Source organism: Scyliorhinus canicula, chromosome 9, assembly GCF_902713615.1.
Source record: "Scyliorhinus canicula chromosome 9, sScyCan1.1, whole genome shotgun sequence".
Lineage (NCBI taxonomy): Eukaryota > Metazoa > Chordata > Chondrichthyes > Carcharhiniformes > Scyliorhinidae > Scyliorhinus > Scyliorhinus canicula.
Genome location: NC_052154.1, coordinates 156058596 through 156077035, shown reverse-complemented (window position 1 = coordinate 156077035; position 18440 = coordinate 156058596).

The window sequence follows — 18440 nt, the reverse complement described above, 5'->3', positions numbered from 1 at the left end:
CACGTATAGGTACTTGTGAGAAGGGATTCAGCCTTTGAATTTAAGGAATAAATCAGCAAATTAATGACCTAGATGGGAGAAGCCATCAAGATGATGGACACTACCACCGTACCAGTGTGATATCAGCAGCGTACTGTCCAACTCCCGCTAATAGTTGTATCAGGCCGACCAGCAAGACTACTGGACTGTGACTGTCCCAAAGAAATTAAATTACATAGGACAGAATTTTTTCAAATAAAAGGAGGGCTGCTAGAACAAATAGAGAAGTACGAAGATATATTTTGCGATGAGCTGGAGAAAACTAAAGGCCGTAGGTGAAGGTCCACATAGGCCCAGAGGCAGACCTACAGTTTTTCAGTGCCAGACATGCACTCTGTGCCTTGCTTGAAAAGGTGGAGGCAGAATTGAAAAGATTAGAAGAATTGGAAATCATCCGGACAGTCAAATTTGCAAATTTGCAGCCCCCATCAACCCTGTGATAAAATCAGACACGCTAGGCCGCATCTGTGGGGACTAGGGCGGCACGGTAGCACAGTGGTTAGCACTGTTGCATCACAGCGCCGGGGACCTGGGTTCGATTCCCAGCTTGGGTCACTGTCTGTGCGGAATCTGCACGTTCCCCCCATGTCTGCTTGGGTGTCCTCCAGGCGGTCCGGATTCCTCCCACAAGTCCTGAAAAGATGTGCTTGGCAGGTGAATTGGACGTTCTGATAGTGTAGACTAGGGGATTTTCACAGTCACTTCACTGCAGTGTTAATTAAAGCTTACTTGTGATAATAATAAAGATTGTAATAAAGGTTACAAACTGACAGTGATTCAGGCTGCCAAGCCTGACAAATACCCCATTCCAAAGATAAAAGATTTGTCTGTGTTATAACCCTACTGGGGTTGATTGTTCCCAGTGCTGATTGGCCTGTGAGTTAACCAGCCCGAGTGTGACAGCAGCTGACAGAAAAGAGTGAGGACCCTGAGATGTGAGCAGGGTTATGCTGAATAAGTCTTTCTTTTGAATTCTTCGGCCTCTCTCTTTGCTATTTACTTCAGTATGCAAAGCTGGCTGGAGGCTAATTGTATAGGAAGTTAGACATGAGCCATGCTTATCAGCAGCTTGAGTTGGACAATGCTTCCCAAAGTTATATTACAATTAGCACACACTAGGGTTTGTTTAAGTACATGCACCTGCCTTTTGGCATGTCACCAGCTTGTGGTATATTTCAGAGAACGATGGAAAGTTTTTTTAAAATTTAGAGTGCCCAATTATTATTTTTTTATTTTCCAATTAAGGGCCAATTTAGCATGGCCAATCCACCTAACCTGCACATCTTTGGGGTGTGGGGGTGAAACCCACGCAGACACGGGGAGAATGTGCAAACTCCACACAGACAGTGACCCAGGGCCGGGATTTGAACACGGGTCCTCAGCACCGCAGTCCCAGTGCTATCCACTGCACCGCATGCCGCCCTAACACTGGAAAGCTTGTTGCAAGGATTGCTATGTGTGACGGTGTACCTAGATGATGTATTGATAATGGGATCTATGGAAGTTGAGCATCCAGCTTAATTTGCAAGAGGGGCTAAGAAGCTTTCAAGAGGCTGGAGTTCCCCTCAATAAGGGGAAATGTACTTTTCAGGCCAATGAAGTGGCTTACTTGGGTTATGGGGTAGACGCACATGCATTGCAACCATTGAAGACAAGATTAGAGCAATAAAGGAGGCACAGGCCCCAGAAACATATCTGAGTTTAAGTCCTTCTTAGGAATGGTGAATTGTTATTGCCGTTTTCTGCTGAACGTGCTGACATTGTTGGTCCCCATGAATGTGTTACTAAAGAACCACCAGCGTTGGTCTTGGAGGATGCCTCAGAGAGACGTTATTAACAAGGTAAACCAGTTATTACATTCACCTTATTTATTGGTGCAATTTGGTCATCCAGAAAATTGGTGTTAACTTGTGACACCTCTCCTTATGGCATCGGTGAAGTTTTTTCTCATATAGTGGATGATGGGTCTGAAAGACCTTTAGGATATGTCTCCAGAGGCCTCTCAAATGGCTGAAAAAGGCTATTCTCAGATTGAAAAAGAAGAGTTAGGTGTCGTGTATGGAATAAATAATTTCCATCAGTATGTGTATCGAAGGCATTTTACCATTGTAACTGACTACAAACCACTTTTGTTTTTTTTAAAGGTAGACAGGGCAATTCCGCCAATTGCATCAGCCTGGATTCAATGTTTTTTTTAAAATTTAGATTACCCAATTATTTTTTCCAATTAAGGGGCAATTTAGCGTGGCCAATCCACCTACTCTGCACATTTTTGGGTTGTGGGGGCGAAACCCACGCAGACACGGGGAGAATGTGCAAACTCCACACGGACAGTGACCCAGAGCCGGGATCGAACCTGGGACCTCAGCGCCGTGAGGCGGTTGTGCTAACCACTAGGCCACCGTGCTGCCCTCCTGGATTCAATGTTGAGCGTTAATCTGATCAGCATACAAGTGTACATTCCAACACTGGCCTGGAACACAGATAGCAAGTGCGGATGCACTGAGTTGCCTACCATTGCCTGAGAATGGAGTGGACCCCCTCCCGCCCACAGTACTGCAGGAAATTGTGATGCCGCTAAACCTCTTGGAGTTTCGGCGCAGTAAGTCAAGTATTGGACCAGTAACCACCCGCGTTTGTGCAAAGTGAAGCATATAATATTAACAGGATGGACCAACGATCCAGTATCTGAAGAGATGAAGCCATATAATATTCAAAGAACAATACAGCACAGGAACAGGCCCTTCGGCCCTCCAAGCCTGTACCAGTCATGATACCAACCTTGGCCAAAACCCTCAGTACTTTCTTGTGCCGTATCTCTCTATACCCATCCTATCCATGTATTTGCCAAGATGCCTTTTGAATACCGTTAATGTATCTAATGTATTCGGAAAGATGAATTAAGTTGTGAAGACGGCATTATACTTTGGGGAGCAAGATTTGTCGTCCCTGTACCAGGAAGGGAGTTACCCTTGACTGAATTACATAGTGCCCGTCCGGGTATGTCAAAAATGAAGAGGCTCCCCGGGAGCTATATTCGGTGGTTTGGCATAGATACTGACATTGAGAGATTAGTGAAGCACTGCGGTCAGTGCCAGTTACAGCAGAAGTTGCCTTCTACAGCTGTCACAAACCCCGCTGATGATATCTGCGAGGATATCCCAATTTGAAACACTGGTTTGTGAGGGTGTACAGTTTTATTTCTGCAATAGTGTGAGGAGTCACATGTAACTGCAGTGAGAATAACCAGCCCGGTCATTGTATAATAATTATTCAAGACTATTTATTAAATTAAAGAAAAGCCAAATACACATGAACAGGACTACTCTACTCTAAAACAATTAATAATAATAATCTCTATCAGTGTCGCAAGTAGGTTTAAATTAACACGACAATGATGTTACTGTGAAAATCCCCTGGTCGTCACACTCCGGCGCCTGTTCGGGTACACTGAGGGAGAATTCAGAATGTCCAATTCACCTAACCAGCACATCTTTTCAGGACTTCTGGGAGGAAACCGGAGCACCCAGAGGAATCCCACGCAGACACAGGGAGAACGCACAGTTACCCAAGCCGGAGTCAAACCCAGATCCCTGGCTCTATGAAGCAACAGTGCTAACCACTGTGCGGCCGTGTGTATTCTATTACGATCCCTGACCAGACCCCAACAGTGGCTAGGGTACTGGACTGACAACCCCAATATTTAATTTGTTTACGATAATGTGGAAAGATTGATTTGCTCCTAGAGCGATTGCATAAAGAAATAAGAATTGGTTATTTTAAAACAAATCCTTAATATAACTACAATTTTAAACTTTTAACTTCAAACCCAAAAGGAACCGCTTATACATACACCCTGAAACAACTATTCAATTTCCCAATAAACAACATGAAGATACAGATAGAGCTCTCAAGCTGGCTTAAACAAGCAAGGTCCAAAGTGATATGTGCATTCCAAAGCAGATTCTGGTTCTTATGAGAACCATTTCTTATTCTATCTGAAGGTTTTCAGATGGCTGCTTCACTTGATTTGTTTCAAATTTTCCCTTGTCTCCAGATAAGGCTGCTCTGCCTTTAAAATAGTATCACGGGCAGCACGGTGGCGCAGTGGGTTAGCCCTTTTGCCTCACGGCGCCGAGGTCCCAGGGTCGATCCCGGCTCAGGGTCACTGCCGGTGTGGAGTTTGCACATTCTCCCCGTGTTTGCTTGGGTTTCACGCCCACAACCCAAAGATGTGCAGAGTAGCTGGATTGAACACACTAAATTGCCCCTTAATTGGAAAAAAAATGAATTGGGTACTCTAAATTTAAAAAAAAGTCACTATCTTACTTGGAAACAAATTGTGGACTCAGAGTCAGACAGATGGGAACTCAGCTTCTCTTTCTCTCAAAGCTTCCCCAAACTCACTGCTTCTCTGTCTTTACTTGTGGTCTCAAGAAAAACATGGGTTGCCAGGTTAGAGATCAGGGGTGGGATTCTCCATGAACCGGCGGGGCGGGCCACTCCGGCGCCGAGGAGTGGCGTGAACCATTCCGGCGTTGGGCCGCCCCAAAGGTGCGGAATTCTCCGCACCTTCAGGGGCTAGGCCGGCACCGGAGTATTTGGCGCAGCACCGGCTGCCACGGAAGGGCTTGGCACCGTGCCAAACGGCGCGGAAGGGCCTCAGCCGGCCGGCCCGAGTTAGCGCATACGCGCACCAGCGTGTGCTGCTGTCATCCCAGCGCATGCGCGGGGGGGTTCCTCTCCGCACCGGCCATGGAGGAGGTTGACAGCGGCCGGTGTGGAGGGAAAGAGTGCCCCCACGGCACAGGCCCGCCCGCAGATCGGTGGGCCCCGATTGCGGGCCAGGCCACCGTGGCGGCAGCCCCTGGGTCCAGATCCCCCCGCGCCCCCCCGAGGACTCTGCAGGCCCCCCGTGGAGCCAGATCCCACCGGTAAGGATATGTTGTGATTTACTCCGGCGGAATCCGCCGTAAACGGGTGGCCACTCGGCCCATCGCGGGCCGAAGAATCGCCCGGGGGGGGGAACGCTGCCAGCAGCCGCCAACCGGCCACCCCCACCAAAACCCCGGCGCCGGAGAATTCGGCAGCCGGCGGGATTCACGCCCCCCCCCCCCCCCCCCCCCCCCCCCCCCCGGCGATTCTCAGCCTGGCGGGGGGTCGGACAATCCCGCCCCAGACTTCATTTCCAGAAGCCTTTCTCCATAACCCTGTCTCTCTAACGGTTTTCTTAAACTGTCTCTCTCCACAGCATCTCACAAAAATATCCCTGTGTCTCTCTGAGCCCCGCCCAGCACTGAGCTCACCTCTTCAAAGAAATAATCTCCACAGGAAGGCTGCAGATCATTAACTTTATAGGGGCTTCCCCAGTCAAACCACACTAACCCCATACTATTAACCCTTAAATTGGCCACTACATTTATAATCCAATTTCCTAAATCTTCCAATCGTCACAATATGAATCACTAAACATGCACACAGTTTATGTAGAACATGCTCCTTGTTCCAAAATATTTCTACAACCCTGAACTCCTTAAAATTTCCCCTTTCCCCAAAATACATCCAAATTAAATAAATCGAGAAGTCAAATCCAGGTTCAAGTTACCACATAATACATGTGGTGCAATAATCAAATCTGGGAAATGTATTCCCTGATCCAGCAAAGATAGTCAAACTGTCTTTATGAAGGTTTCTGCAAGGCCTTAACTCTAAGACTTAGGGTCCAGCAATCCAGCTGTGAGTTGTGGACTGGCCTCTCAGGCTGTTAGATGTAAACTGGCCAGCCTACTTCAGTGGGTGCTGGCAAATATACCATTTCTCCCCTCTGATTCTTCATCCTGTCTATTTGGCTGTTTGCCTCTCCCAAATTCCTTAACTCGAGAAATTAGCATGTGTAATGATGCACTATCAATGACTATGAGACGAGAGTAGAGAATAATCGAGGCTGTCTTTAGCAGAGATGTTTGGCCCCCTGCAGCTGCTACCAGAATAGAAGCAGCTCGGGCGTGCGCACACATTTATATTCCGCATATTAGGCGGAGCCAGCAGGCAGGGATTTACCCCCGTACCTATCGTACAGGAGCCTTACCGTATTACCTCTAATAATCATCATTACAACTACTATACAATCTGTGGTGACTACCACATTCACTCCCTGTTAAAAAAAGAATCCAGCGGGGGTGGTGGAAAGATTTACAGTTTGGTTGAAAGATTTACAGTTCAGGAGACATTTACAAGTTCAGCCGGTCGGGTGCCTTGATCCTCCGCTGTGATCGCCTCGGTCCCGGTGGTGATGCGGCCGCCGACTTGGTCGCCTGTGACTCCGGGAACGTGTTGTCCTCGTCCTCATCCCCGGGTGGAACCAGTGGGAGGACGGATCGTCCTGGGGCAGGTGCTGTAGAGAGGTGCGCTGGGGGGAGGGGGAGTGGCGCCGGGGCAATCGGATAGGGGGGTGTCGGGTGGTGGGCTGTGGGTGGGGATCCAGCTGCTGCCAGGTCCCGGAGGAAGACTGTGTTCTGGCGCCCGTCGGGGTACGCCCGTACTGCAGGTTCGCGTGCAGTAGTTGTACCATGTCGACCAATGGGTCCGCCTTGTGGATCCGCACGTGTTTGCGGAGGAGGATGGGTCCAGGAGCTGCCAGCCATGTTGGGAGCGAAACCCCGGAGGTGGACTTCTTAGGGAAGACAAGGAGACATTCATGGGGGGGTTTCATTAGTTGCAGTGCAGAGTAGTGATCGGATGGAGTGGAGCGCGTTGGGGAGGACCTCCTGCCAGTGGGGGACCGGGAGATTTTTAGACCGCAGGGCCAGCAGGACGGCCTTCCAGACCGTCCCATTCTCCCTCTCCACCTGCCCTTTTCCCCGGGAGTTGTAGCTGGTCGTCCTGCTCAAGGCAATGCCCTTGCTGAACATGAACTGATTACATAGAATTTACAGTGCAGAAGGAGGCCATTCGGCCCATCGAGTCTGCACCGGGTCTTGGAAAGAGCACCCTACCCAAGGTCAACACCTCCACCCTATCCCCACAACCCAGTAACCCTACCCAAAACTAAGGGCAATTTTGGACACTAAGGGCAATTTAGCATGGCCAATCCACCTAACCTGCACATCTTTGGACTGTGGGAGGAAACCGGAGTACCCGGAGGAAACCCACGCACACACGGGGAGGATGTGCAGACTCCGCACAGACAGTGACCCAAGCCGGAATCGAACCTGGGACCCTGGAGCTGTGAGGCGATTGTGCTATCCACAATGCTACCGTGCTGCCCTGATGCAGCTCATCACACATTAAGGAGGATCCCCGGTCGCTGTGGATGTAAGCGGGGAAACCGAACAGGGCGAAGATGGTGTTGAGTGCTTTAATGACCCTGGCAGATGCCATATCAGGGCATGGGATGGCAAAGGGTAATCGGGAGTACTTGTTGACCACGTTCAGGAAGTACGTGTTTCAGTCGGTGGAGGGGTGGGGCCCTTTGAAATCCACGCTGAGGCTTTCAAAGGAGCGGGAGGCCTTCACTAGATGCACGTGGTCTGGCCAGTAGAAGTGCGGTTTGCACTCTGCGCAGACCTGGCAGTCTCTGGTGATAGCCCTGACCTCCTCAATGGAGTATAGGGCAGGTTGCGGGCCTTTATGAAGTGAAAGAACCGGGTGACCCCCGGGTGACAGAGACCATCGTGTAGGGCCCGGAGTCAGTCCACTTGTGCGCTGGCACATGTACCTCGGGATAGGGCATCGGGGGGCTCGTTGAGCTTCCCGGGGCGATACAAAATCTTGTAATTGTTGGTGGAGAGCTCGATCCTCCACCATAAGATTTTATCATTTTTGATCTTGCCCCACTGCGTATTGTCAAACATCAAGGCAACCGACCGTTGGTCAGTGAGGAGAGTGAATCTCCTGCTGGCCAGGTAATGCCTCCAATGCCACACAGCTTCTGCTATGGCCTGGGCCTCCTTCTCGATGAAGGAGTGCCAGATGTCGGAGGCATGGAGGGTGCGGGAAAAGAATGCCACGGGTCTGCCTGCCTGGTTGAGGGTGGCGGCCAGAACGACGTCCGATGCATCTCTCTCAACCTGAAAGGAGAGGGACTTGTTGACCGCGTGCATCGTGGCCTTGGTGATGTCGGCCTTGATGCGGTTGACGGCCTGGCGGGCCTCAGCCGTCAGGGGGAAGACAGTGGAGTGGATGAGTGGGCGGGCCTTGTCCGCATAGTTAGGGACCCACTGGGCATAATAGGAGAAAAACCCCAGGCATTGTTTCATGGCCTTGGGGCAGTGGGGGAGGGGGGTGTTCCATGAGGGGGTGCATGCGGTCGGGGTCGGGCCCTAGAACTCCGTTTTCCACAACATAGCCAAGGATGGCTAAGCGGTTGGTGCGGATCACGCACTTCTCCTTATTGTACGTGAGATTAAGGAGTTTGGCGGTGTGGAGAAATTCGAGAAGGTTAGCGTCGTGGTCCTGCTGGTCGTGGCTGCAGATGGTGACATTATCTAGGTATGGGAAGGTGGCCCGCAGTCCGTACCGGTCAACCATTCGGTCCATCTCACGTTGGAAGACCGAGACCCCGTCAGTGATGGCGAAAGAAACCCTAAGGAAATGGTAAAGGCGGCCATCTGCTTTGAACGCAGTGTATTGGCGGTCCGCCTTGCGAATGGGGAGCTGGTGTAGGCAGATTTCAGGTCCACTGTCGAAAAGACCCGGTACTATGCAACCTGATTGACCATATCAGATATGCGTGGGAGGGGGTACGCGTCGAGCTACGTGTACCGATTGATGATCTGACTGTAGTCAATGACCATCCTGTGTTTCTCCCCAGTCTTTATTACTACCACTTGGGCTCTCCAGGGGCCAGGAGCTTCTCACAGTAGCTGCTGGACCTCAGACCTGATGAAGGTCCTGTTCTGGGCGCTGTACCGTCTGCTCCTGGTGGGGACGGGTTTGCAATCCGGGGTGAGGTTTGCAAACAGGGAAGGCGGGTCAACCTTAAGGGTCGTGAGGCTGCAGACGGTGAGGGGTGGTAGGGGTCCGCCGAATTTTAGAGTTAGGCTTTGGAGGTTGCACTGGAAGTCCAGGCCAAGTAACAGGGCAGCGCAGAGGTTGGGGAGGATGTAGAGTCGGAAGTTGCTGAACTCTATTCCCTGGACGGTGAGCGTGGCGATGCAGTACCCCCGGATTTCCACGGAATGGGATCCGGAGGCCAGGTTGATTCTCTCGGTAACGTGGTATACCGCGAGGGAGCAGCGCCTTACTGTAGAGGGGTGGATGTAGCTTTCTGTGCTCCTGGAGTCAAGAAGGCAGGAAGTCTTGTGCCCATCGACTTTCACCGTCGTCGTCACGGTTGCGAGGTTGTGAGGCCGGGACTGGTTGAGCGTGATGGAGGCGAGCTGCGGCTGGTGCTGGTCGGCCTCAGGCTGGTCGGCGGTGGTGACAGGCGATGAACAGCCAGATGAAGTTCCCGACGAGCAGGGATCCTGAGGCACGTCCAAAATGGCGGCAAAGACGGCGGCGCCCGCGGGGCGCACATGGCGAGCAGCGTTAAAGATGGCTGCGTCCACGGGCTACACGTGGTCTGCTGGGAGGAAGATGGCGGCGCCCACAGGCCGCATGTGGTCTGCGGGGAGGGAAATGGCGGCGCCCACGGGTCACACCTGGGTGTGTAGGAACGCTGGGCCTAGAAACTGCAGCGATCGACCGGGCCTGGCACACTGCGGCAAAATGTCCCTTCTTTCCGCAGGTCTTGCAGGTTGCATTCCTCGCCGGGCAGCACTGCCGGGGGTGTTTGGTCTGCCCGCAGAAGAAGCATTTGGGCCCCCCGGGATTGGCTGGCTGCCGTGCGGCGCAGGCTTGGAGTGGGCTACAGGCGGTAGATGGTGGGGCCCACGATGTCCATGAAGGTGCGGTCGGGGGCGTACGATTGTACGTTGCGGGAGGCTACGGTTAGCGAGTTCGCGAGCTGTCTGGTTGCCGCGAGGCCGAGCGTACCCCCTTCTAATCGGCGCTGACGGATGAATGCCAACCCCATGCCCGTAACAAAAGCGTCCCTGACTAAAAGCTCCACATGTTCGACTGCCGAAACTGCCTGGCAATCACAGTTCCTCGCCAGGATGTGCAGGGCACACCAGAAGTCATCTAATGACTCTCCGATAAGTTGCTGTCTCGTGGACAGGAGGCGCCTGGCATAGAGTTTGTTGATTGGCTGAATATAATGTCCTTTCAGAAGCTCCATTGCTTCAGTGTAAGTGGGCGCATCCCGGATAAGGGGAAAAATATCGGAGCTCACCCGTGAGTACAGGATCTGGAGCTTCTGTGCGTCCGAGGGCTGTTCAGTCGATGATCTGAGGTAGCTTTCGAAGCAAGCTAGCCAGTGGCCAAAGGCCGACGTGGCGTTGGCTGCTTGAGGATGCAGCTGTAGGCGATCAGGCTTGATACAAAGTTCCAACGCTGTAATATCTCTGCTTAATAAATTGATGCACTATCAATTACGATGAGACGAGAGTAGAGAATAATCGAGGCTTTATTAAGCAGAGATGTGTGGCCTCCTGCAGCTGCTACCAGAATGAAAGCTGTCGGGTGAGCACACACATTTATACTCCGTCTACCGGGTGGAGCCAGCAGGCAGGGATTTACCCCCGTATCTATAGTCCAGGAGCCTTACCGTATTACCTCTAATAATCATCGTTACAACTACTATACAATCAGTGGTGACTACCACATGTATATTTCCACTGACCTCTCAGTCGTCTAGATAAGCTGTTTCTAATAATAGAGCAACCTACACCTGATTCTGTCTAGATGCCTGCTAATTCCATTACTGGGAAAGTTGTATCTCATTATACCTTTTTGAAAGCTGGCTAGGCAGATTTCTATCAGGTGCTGGGCAGATCATATCCTATCATGCCCTGTCAAATTTTTTTTACTGCTGTTACTAGGCAGATCCATGACGCAGTTTCTTTGCACCCTTGGAAAGGCCCTGGTTGGCCACCGGTGCGTGTCCACACTGATTATGCGAGGCCATTTTTGAGCACGATATTTTTACCCCTGATAGATGCCCATTTGAAGTGGATGGATGGGTTCACAATGAAGTCTATGATGTTGATTGCCATAGTTGAGAAATTGCATCAGTGTTTTGAGTTGAAGGGGATCAAAAACGTTGGAGGGGCCTGAAAGATGGGGGAGGGGGTGTGTGTGTAGGACAAGATGGCTTCCCGATCTGCGAGGAGCCTTTCCTGTTGGCGAGCAGGAAATCCCTCTGAGTGTGGCCTTGGCGGAATCTCCTCGAGGCCAAAAAGAGAGCAGTGTGTTGGATAGCGGAGTGTTTCTCAGTGCTGCAGCTGATGAGAAACACCCCACTAAACGTGTCATTCAGCGGACTTTAGCTTAAATCTATAATGGACTGGTTCAATGTGTTAAATATTAAATTGAGGGCCGTAGAGTTTAACTGTTATTACTGTACAAAAGGACTTAGAGGGGGAGGGATGTAGTGTCTGGCTCCTTTAAGGGCGATAGGCCGATAGGTCACATGACCTGAGAAAACTAAGCAGGGGATGGGGGGGGGGGGGGGGGGGGTTCACCCTCGCAAACACAGGATTTTGCCTCAGAGTGATTCTGAACACTGCCTGATAGCCACAAAGCTGCAGGACTCTGTAAGATAATATCTTGTAAATAAACGTTAGTTGTTTCATACCTAGTTGTTATTACGGAGGGGTTCAATGCTCTACTCCCACTCCTGTTTTTTTATGTAGCATGGCGGGTATAGGTAGAGATGAGGGACGGGAAACAATGAGCGATTTTCATGCACCCCTGGCTCATGCAGCACAAACACAGTCTCCTGGGACAACGTCACCTTCACATGCAGCAGGTCAAAATACCTGACCTTTGACCTAACACATGGAGACAAATATAAATCACACACTTGCTCTTGCTGAGAGTTGGCATGGACACAACAGAATGAGTGGCCTCCTTCTGTGCTGTGAACATTCTATCATTCTTCCTTATCCGAGGGATAGCCATCCTGAAGATCAAAGGGATTTGCTCTGTTGATTGATTAGTCACTACCGGAGATGTCCTGACATTCCTGAGCAATATGAGCTTGTCAGGAATTTTAACAGGAGGGGAGGTGCCCAGACAGATACACCTTTCCTGTTTGAATTCCAATTGTGGCATCAAGGACAGGCAGGAGGAAAAGAGGAGGGACAGGAGGAGGAAGAGGGAAAGATGAGGGGGCGGAGGGGAGAAGTGGAGGGGGAGAAGAGGCAGGGAGGAGGAGAAGGGGAGGTGAGGAGGAGAAGAGAAGGAGCGGCAGAGGAGAAGAGGAGTGGGATGAGGAGAAGAGGAAGAGGGGCAGGAGGAGAAGAGGAAGGGGTGGAAGAGAAGAAGAGGAGGCGGAGATCTCTCAACAGGAGGCCTTCCCCACCCATGATTTTCCAGGATCACCTCCCTTACCTGCAGCAATTGGCATTTGGCAGCAACGATTCACTAAGTAGGTGCTCAGGGGTCTGCGTGGGTCCCACCCCCACAATCCAAAGATGCGTAGGTTAGGTGGATTGGCCACGCTAAATTGCCCTTAATTGGAAAAAAAATAATTGGGCACTCTAAATTAAAAAAAAAATAGGTGCACAGCGAACTCTGCCATCTCTTGGAACCAATTTGACCTGAGGTCTCAGAGCTGGGTGAGGATACCACTGCCAGTAGCTGTCAGGTGAGCATGACCTTAAAGATTTTCATTAGCATTTCCTTTCAAACTAGGACAGGCAACATTGCAAACATCTCACAGTTCACCATGCCTGACCGGATAAGAGAGGTTAAAGCGACCCTCTACGCCAGGAGAAAGAAAGATTGCATTACTATTGGACCTTTCGCAACCATGCCAAAGCACTTTTCAGCAATTTGTGAAGTGCAGTCACTGTTGTAATTCAGGAGCCAATTTAATTTATTGATGAATAAAAAAACGACCAGAACACCTTCCCAGCTCTTCTGTGAAATAGTGCAATGGGATCTTTTATGTTCACAAGACAGAGAAGTTGGGTTCTTGATTTAACACCTCCCCAAAGGACAGCACCTCTAACACTGCCGCATTCTCTCAGTACCGCATTGGAATTTAAAATATGTTTATTGAAGGTTTAGATAATAACAAACAACAAACGAGAATGCAAGAATGCAAAAAATATAAAACAAAAACACATGATTAACTTAAACATTATTTTTTAAAATAAATTTAGATTACCCAATTATTTTTTCCAATTAAGGGGCAATTTAGCGTGGCCAATCCACCTACTCTGCACATTTTTGGGTTGTGGGGGCGAAACCCACGCAGACACGGGACAGAATGTGCAAACTCCACACAGACAGTGACCCAGAGCCGGGATCGAACCTGGGACCTCAGCGCCGTGAGGCGGTTGTGCTAACCACTTGGCCACCGTGCTGCCCTCAACTTAAACATTATAACTAAAGCCCCCGAACAGCTAGACAAGGAAATAAACGTTTGCCACCTCAGATAAAACCTCTCCGGCCATCCAATGGTGAATTTGATTATCTCTAAGTCGCCCAACCAGGCAGAGGCACTGGGCAGAACGGGAGACCTCCAACCAAGAAATATTCGCCTCTGGGTTATCAGTGAGGCAAAGCCAATAGCATTTGCCTCCAGGGTGGACCGCTAGTGAATCTGAAACCCCAAATATGGCTACCAGTGGACATGGGTTTAAATCCACCCAGATTATCTCCGGCATAGTGCGAAAAAAGGAAACTCAGAAGCTAGCGAGTCTGGGTCAGGTCCAAAACATATGCATGTGGTTAGCTGAGGTAAGCAAACAGTGATCACATCTCTCCTCAATCCTTCCCTTGGTCAAGTGCATAATACCTTGAACTAAATTAGGCTCAAACAGGCACATGATGATGTATTGTTGACCCTCCCTCCAAACCTTGTTAATGAGTGTAGGGCCCAACTCATTTTCCCATCTCGCCCTCACCCCTTTTACAGAGAGGGATCAGCTGAGGGAATATAGGTCTGAAACAGACCCACTGCCAGACTAAGCCAAGGATAAATTCCTCTTCAAGGAGGAAGGTTAGGGTGGCACGGTGGCGCAGTGGTTAGCACTGCTGGCTCACAGCGTTGAGGACTCGGGTTCGATCCCGGCCCGGTGTCACTGTCCATGTGGAGTTTTCGGGGCAATTTAGCATGGCCAATCCACCTACCCTACGCATCTTTGGGTTGTGGAGGTGAGCCCCACACAGACACGGGGAGACTTTGAAGAGACACCCGATGCTCTACCCCATCATGGCTAATACCCCGCCATTGATTGGATGCCCTCATAGGTACAGAGAGCGGCTTTATTGCCAGGGCAAACAAAAGTGAAGAAAGAGGGCAGCCGTGCCGAGTGCCCCTATTCAAGGGGGTGTAAAGTGTTTGTGTGGATGTTGGCTATAGGGGCGTTTTATAACAAGCAAATCCAAGAGGCAACATTTTTTGATTTGATTTTATTATTGTCACATGTATTAGTATACAGTGAAAAGTATTGTTTCTTGCATGCTGTACAAACAATGCATACCATACATAGGGAAGGAAGGAGAGACTGCAGAATATAATGTTACAGTTATAGCAAGGTGTAGAGAAAAGATCAACTTAATACGAGGTAGGTCCATTCAAAAGTCTGATGGCAGTCGGGAAGAAGCTGTTCTTGAGTCGGTTGGTACGTGACCTCAAACTTTGGTATCTTTTTCCCGACGGAAGAAGGTGGAAGAGAGTATGTCTGGTGTGCGAGGGGTCCTTAATTATGCTGGCTGCCTTTCTGAGGCAGCAAGAATTGTAGATAGAGTCAATGGATGGGAGGCTGGTTTGCGTGATGGACTGGGCTACATTCATGAACTTTTGTAGTTTTCTGCGGTCTTGGGCAGAGCAGGCTCCAGACGAAGCTGTGATACAACCAGAAAGAATGCTTTCTATGGTGCATCTGTAGAGGTTGGTGAGGGTTGTAGCTGACATGTCCAATTTCCTTAGTCCTCTGAGAAAGTAGTCGTTGGTGGGCTTTCTTTTTTTTTATAAATAATTTTTATTGAAATTTTTACAAAATACAAAATATAAACATCTTAACTTTGTTAACATACAACCGCGGTAACCCCCCATGAACAGTACCCCCCCCCCCCCCCCCCCCAGCTTCAAGAGCAACTTCAAACAAAAGGAAAGAACAAAAAGAAAGAAAAAGAAAGAGAAAAACAAAAGAGAAAAAAAGAGAGAGATAGCACCCTCCACAAACCCATGTGCACAGTTATCCCTCCCCCCAATCCTTACCCCCCCCCCCTCCGGGTTGCTGCTGCTGTCGGCCTATTTCCATACCGTTCCGCCAATTGGTGGGCTTTCTTAACTATAGTGTCAGCATGGGGGGGACCAGGACAGGCTGTTGGCGATCTGTACACCTAAGAACTTGAAGCTCTCGACCCTTTCTACTTCATTCCCATTGATGTAGACAGGGGCATGTTCTCCACTACGCTTCCTGAAGTCGGTGACAATCTCCTCGTTTTGTTGACATTGAGGGACAGATTATTGTCGTCGCACAAGTTCACCAGATTCTCTATCTCATTCCTGTACTCAGTCTCGTCATTGTTTGAAATCCAACCCACTATGGCGGTGTCGTCAGCAAATTTGAAAATCGAGTTGGAGGGGAATTCGGCCACAGTCTGTGGTAATCACCACTGATTGTATAATAGTTGTAACGATGATTATTAGAGGTAATACGGTAATGTTCCTGTACTATAGGTACGGGGGTAAATCCGTGCCTGCTGGCTCCACCCGGTAGACGGAGTATAAATGTGCGTGCACACCCGACTGATTTCATTCTGGTAGCAGCTGCAGGAGGCCACACATCTCTGCTTAATAAAGCCTCGATTATTCTTTACTCTCATCTCGTTGTAATTGATAGTGCATCAATTTATTAAGCAGAGATATTACAGCGATGGAACTTCGTATCAAGCCTGATCGCCTACAGCTGCATCCTCAAGCAGCCAACGCCACGTCGGCCTTCGACCACTGGCTAGCTTGCTTCGAAAGTTACCTCAGATCATTGACTGAACAACCATCGGACGCACAGAAACCCCAGATCCTGTACTCACGGGTGAGCTCCGAGATCTATCCCTTATCCGGGATGCGCCCACTTACACTGAAGCAAAGGAGCTTCTGAAAGGACATTATATCCGGCCGACCAACCAACTCTATGCCAGGCACCTCCTGTCCACGAGACAGCAACTCCCCGGTAAATCATTAGACAACTTATGGCGTGCCCTGCACATCCTGGTGAGGAACTGTGATTGCCAGGCAGTTTCGGCTGTCGAACATACGGAACTCTTAATCAGGGACGCTTTTGTTACAGGTATGGGATCGGCGTACATCTGTCAGCGCCTATTAGAAGGTGGTACGCTTGACCTCGCGGCGACCAGGCAGCTCGCGAACTCGCTAACTGTAGCCTCCCGTAACGTACAGTCGTATGCCCCCGACCGCCTGGCACCCTCATGGACATCGTGGGCCCCACCAGCTGCCGTCTCAAGCCCACCCCAAGCCTGCACTGCACGGTAGCTAGCCAACCCCGGGGGGCCCAAATGCTGTTTCTGCGGGCAGACCAAACACCCCCTGCAGCGCTGCCTGGCGCAGAGTGCACCCTGTAAGACCTGTGGAAAGAAGGTACATTTTGCTGCCATAGAACATTTCTGGCGTGCTTTAATTCACCTGGTCAGAGACAGTGACTGTCAGGCCGTCACGGCCACGGAACATTCGAACCTCCTCATGAGGGACGCTTTCGTTACGGGGATAGGGTCAGACCTCATACGCCAGCGACGTTTAGAGGGGGCCACGCTCGACCTCGCAGAAACCAAAAAGTTGGCGCTATCGATGACGGTTGCCTCACGCAATATTCAGGCCTACACCCCCAGCCGCGCGGCCCACCCCTCCTACGCATCGTGGACTCCACAGATGGCTGCCCCACCGGGGGCCTCACCCAGCCAATACGCCTGTGCCACGCGCCAGTCAGCCAACCCCGGGGGCCCCGATGTTACTTCTGCGGGCAACAGAAACAACCCGCCAACGCTGCCCGGCCCGCAGTGCCCTTTGCAAGGCCTGCAGCAAAAAGGGGCACTTTGCTGCAGTGTGCCAGGTCCGCATAGTCGCCGCTATCTCCCCGACCCCCCTCGCGTATGGACAATGGGCGCTGCCACCTTCACCTCCCCGGGCCACGCGTGGCCAGTGGGCACCGCCATCTTCCCCTCCTCGGACTAAGTGCGGCCCATGGGCGCCGCCATCTTTGTCAACCCCCGACACATGCGGCCCGTGGGCGCCGCCATCTTGTCCACTCCAAGATCATCTGGCGCCGCCATCTTGTCTCCCCCACGGCACATGGGCACCCCATCGTTCGACACCAGCGACGAGCAGCCGCGACTCGCCTCGGTCACGATTGACCAGTCTCGACGCACGAAGCGTGAAGATCGATGGGCATGAAACCTCTTGTCTGCTGGACTCCGGGAGCACCGAAAGCTTCATCCATCCAGATACGGTAAAGCGCTCTTAAACTTAATCCCCCTCTTAATGAAAGCCAACACACCATTTGCCTTCTTAACAACCCTATCAACCTGGGTGACAATTTTCAGGGATCTATGTACGTGGACCCCAAGATCCCTCTGTTCCTCCACACTTCCAAGAATCCTGCCTTTAACTCTGTATTCAGCATTCAAGTTTGACCATCCAAAATGAATCACTTCACATTTGTCAAGGTTGAACTCCATCTGCCATGTCTCAGCCCAGCTCTGCATCCTGTCAATGTCCTGTTGTAACCTGCAACAACCCTCAACACTATCTACAACTCCACCAACCTTCGTGTCATCGGCAAACTTACTAACCCACCCTTCCACTTCCTCATCCAAGTCATTTATAAAAACCACAAAGAGTAGAGGTCCCAGAACAGATCCTTGGGGGACACGACTGGTCAGCGACCTCCAGGCGGAATAGTTACCATCCACTACCACTTGCTGTCTTCTTTTGGCCAGCCAATTCTGTATCGACAGCCAAATTTCTCTGTATCAGATTCCCCCTAACTTTCTGAATGAGCCTACCATGGGGAACCTTATCAAATGCCTTACTGAAATCCATATACACCACATCCACTGCCCGACCTTCATCAATGTGTCGCGTCACATCCTCAAAGTATTCAATGAGGCTTGTGAGGCATGACTTGCCCCTCACAAAGCCATGCTGACTATCTTTAATCAAACTATGTTTTTCTAAATAATCATAAATCCTATCTCTCAGAATCCTTTCCAATATTTTGCTCACCACAGATGTAAGACTGATGGGTCTGTACGTTCCAGGGATTTCCCTATTCGCTTCCTTGAACAGGGGAACAACATTGACCTCCCTCCAATCATCCAGT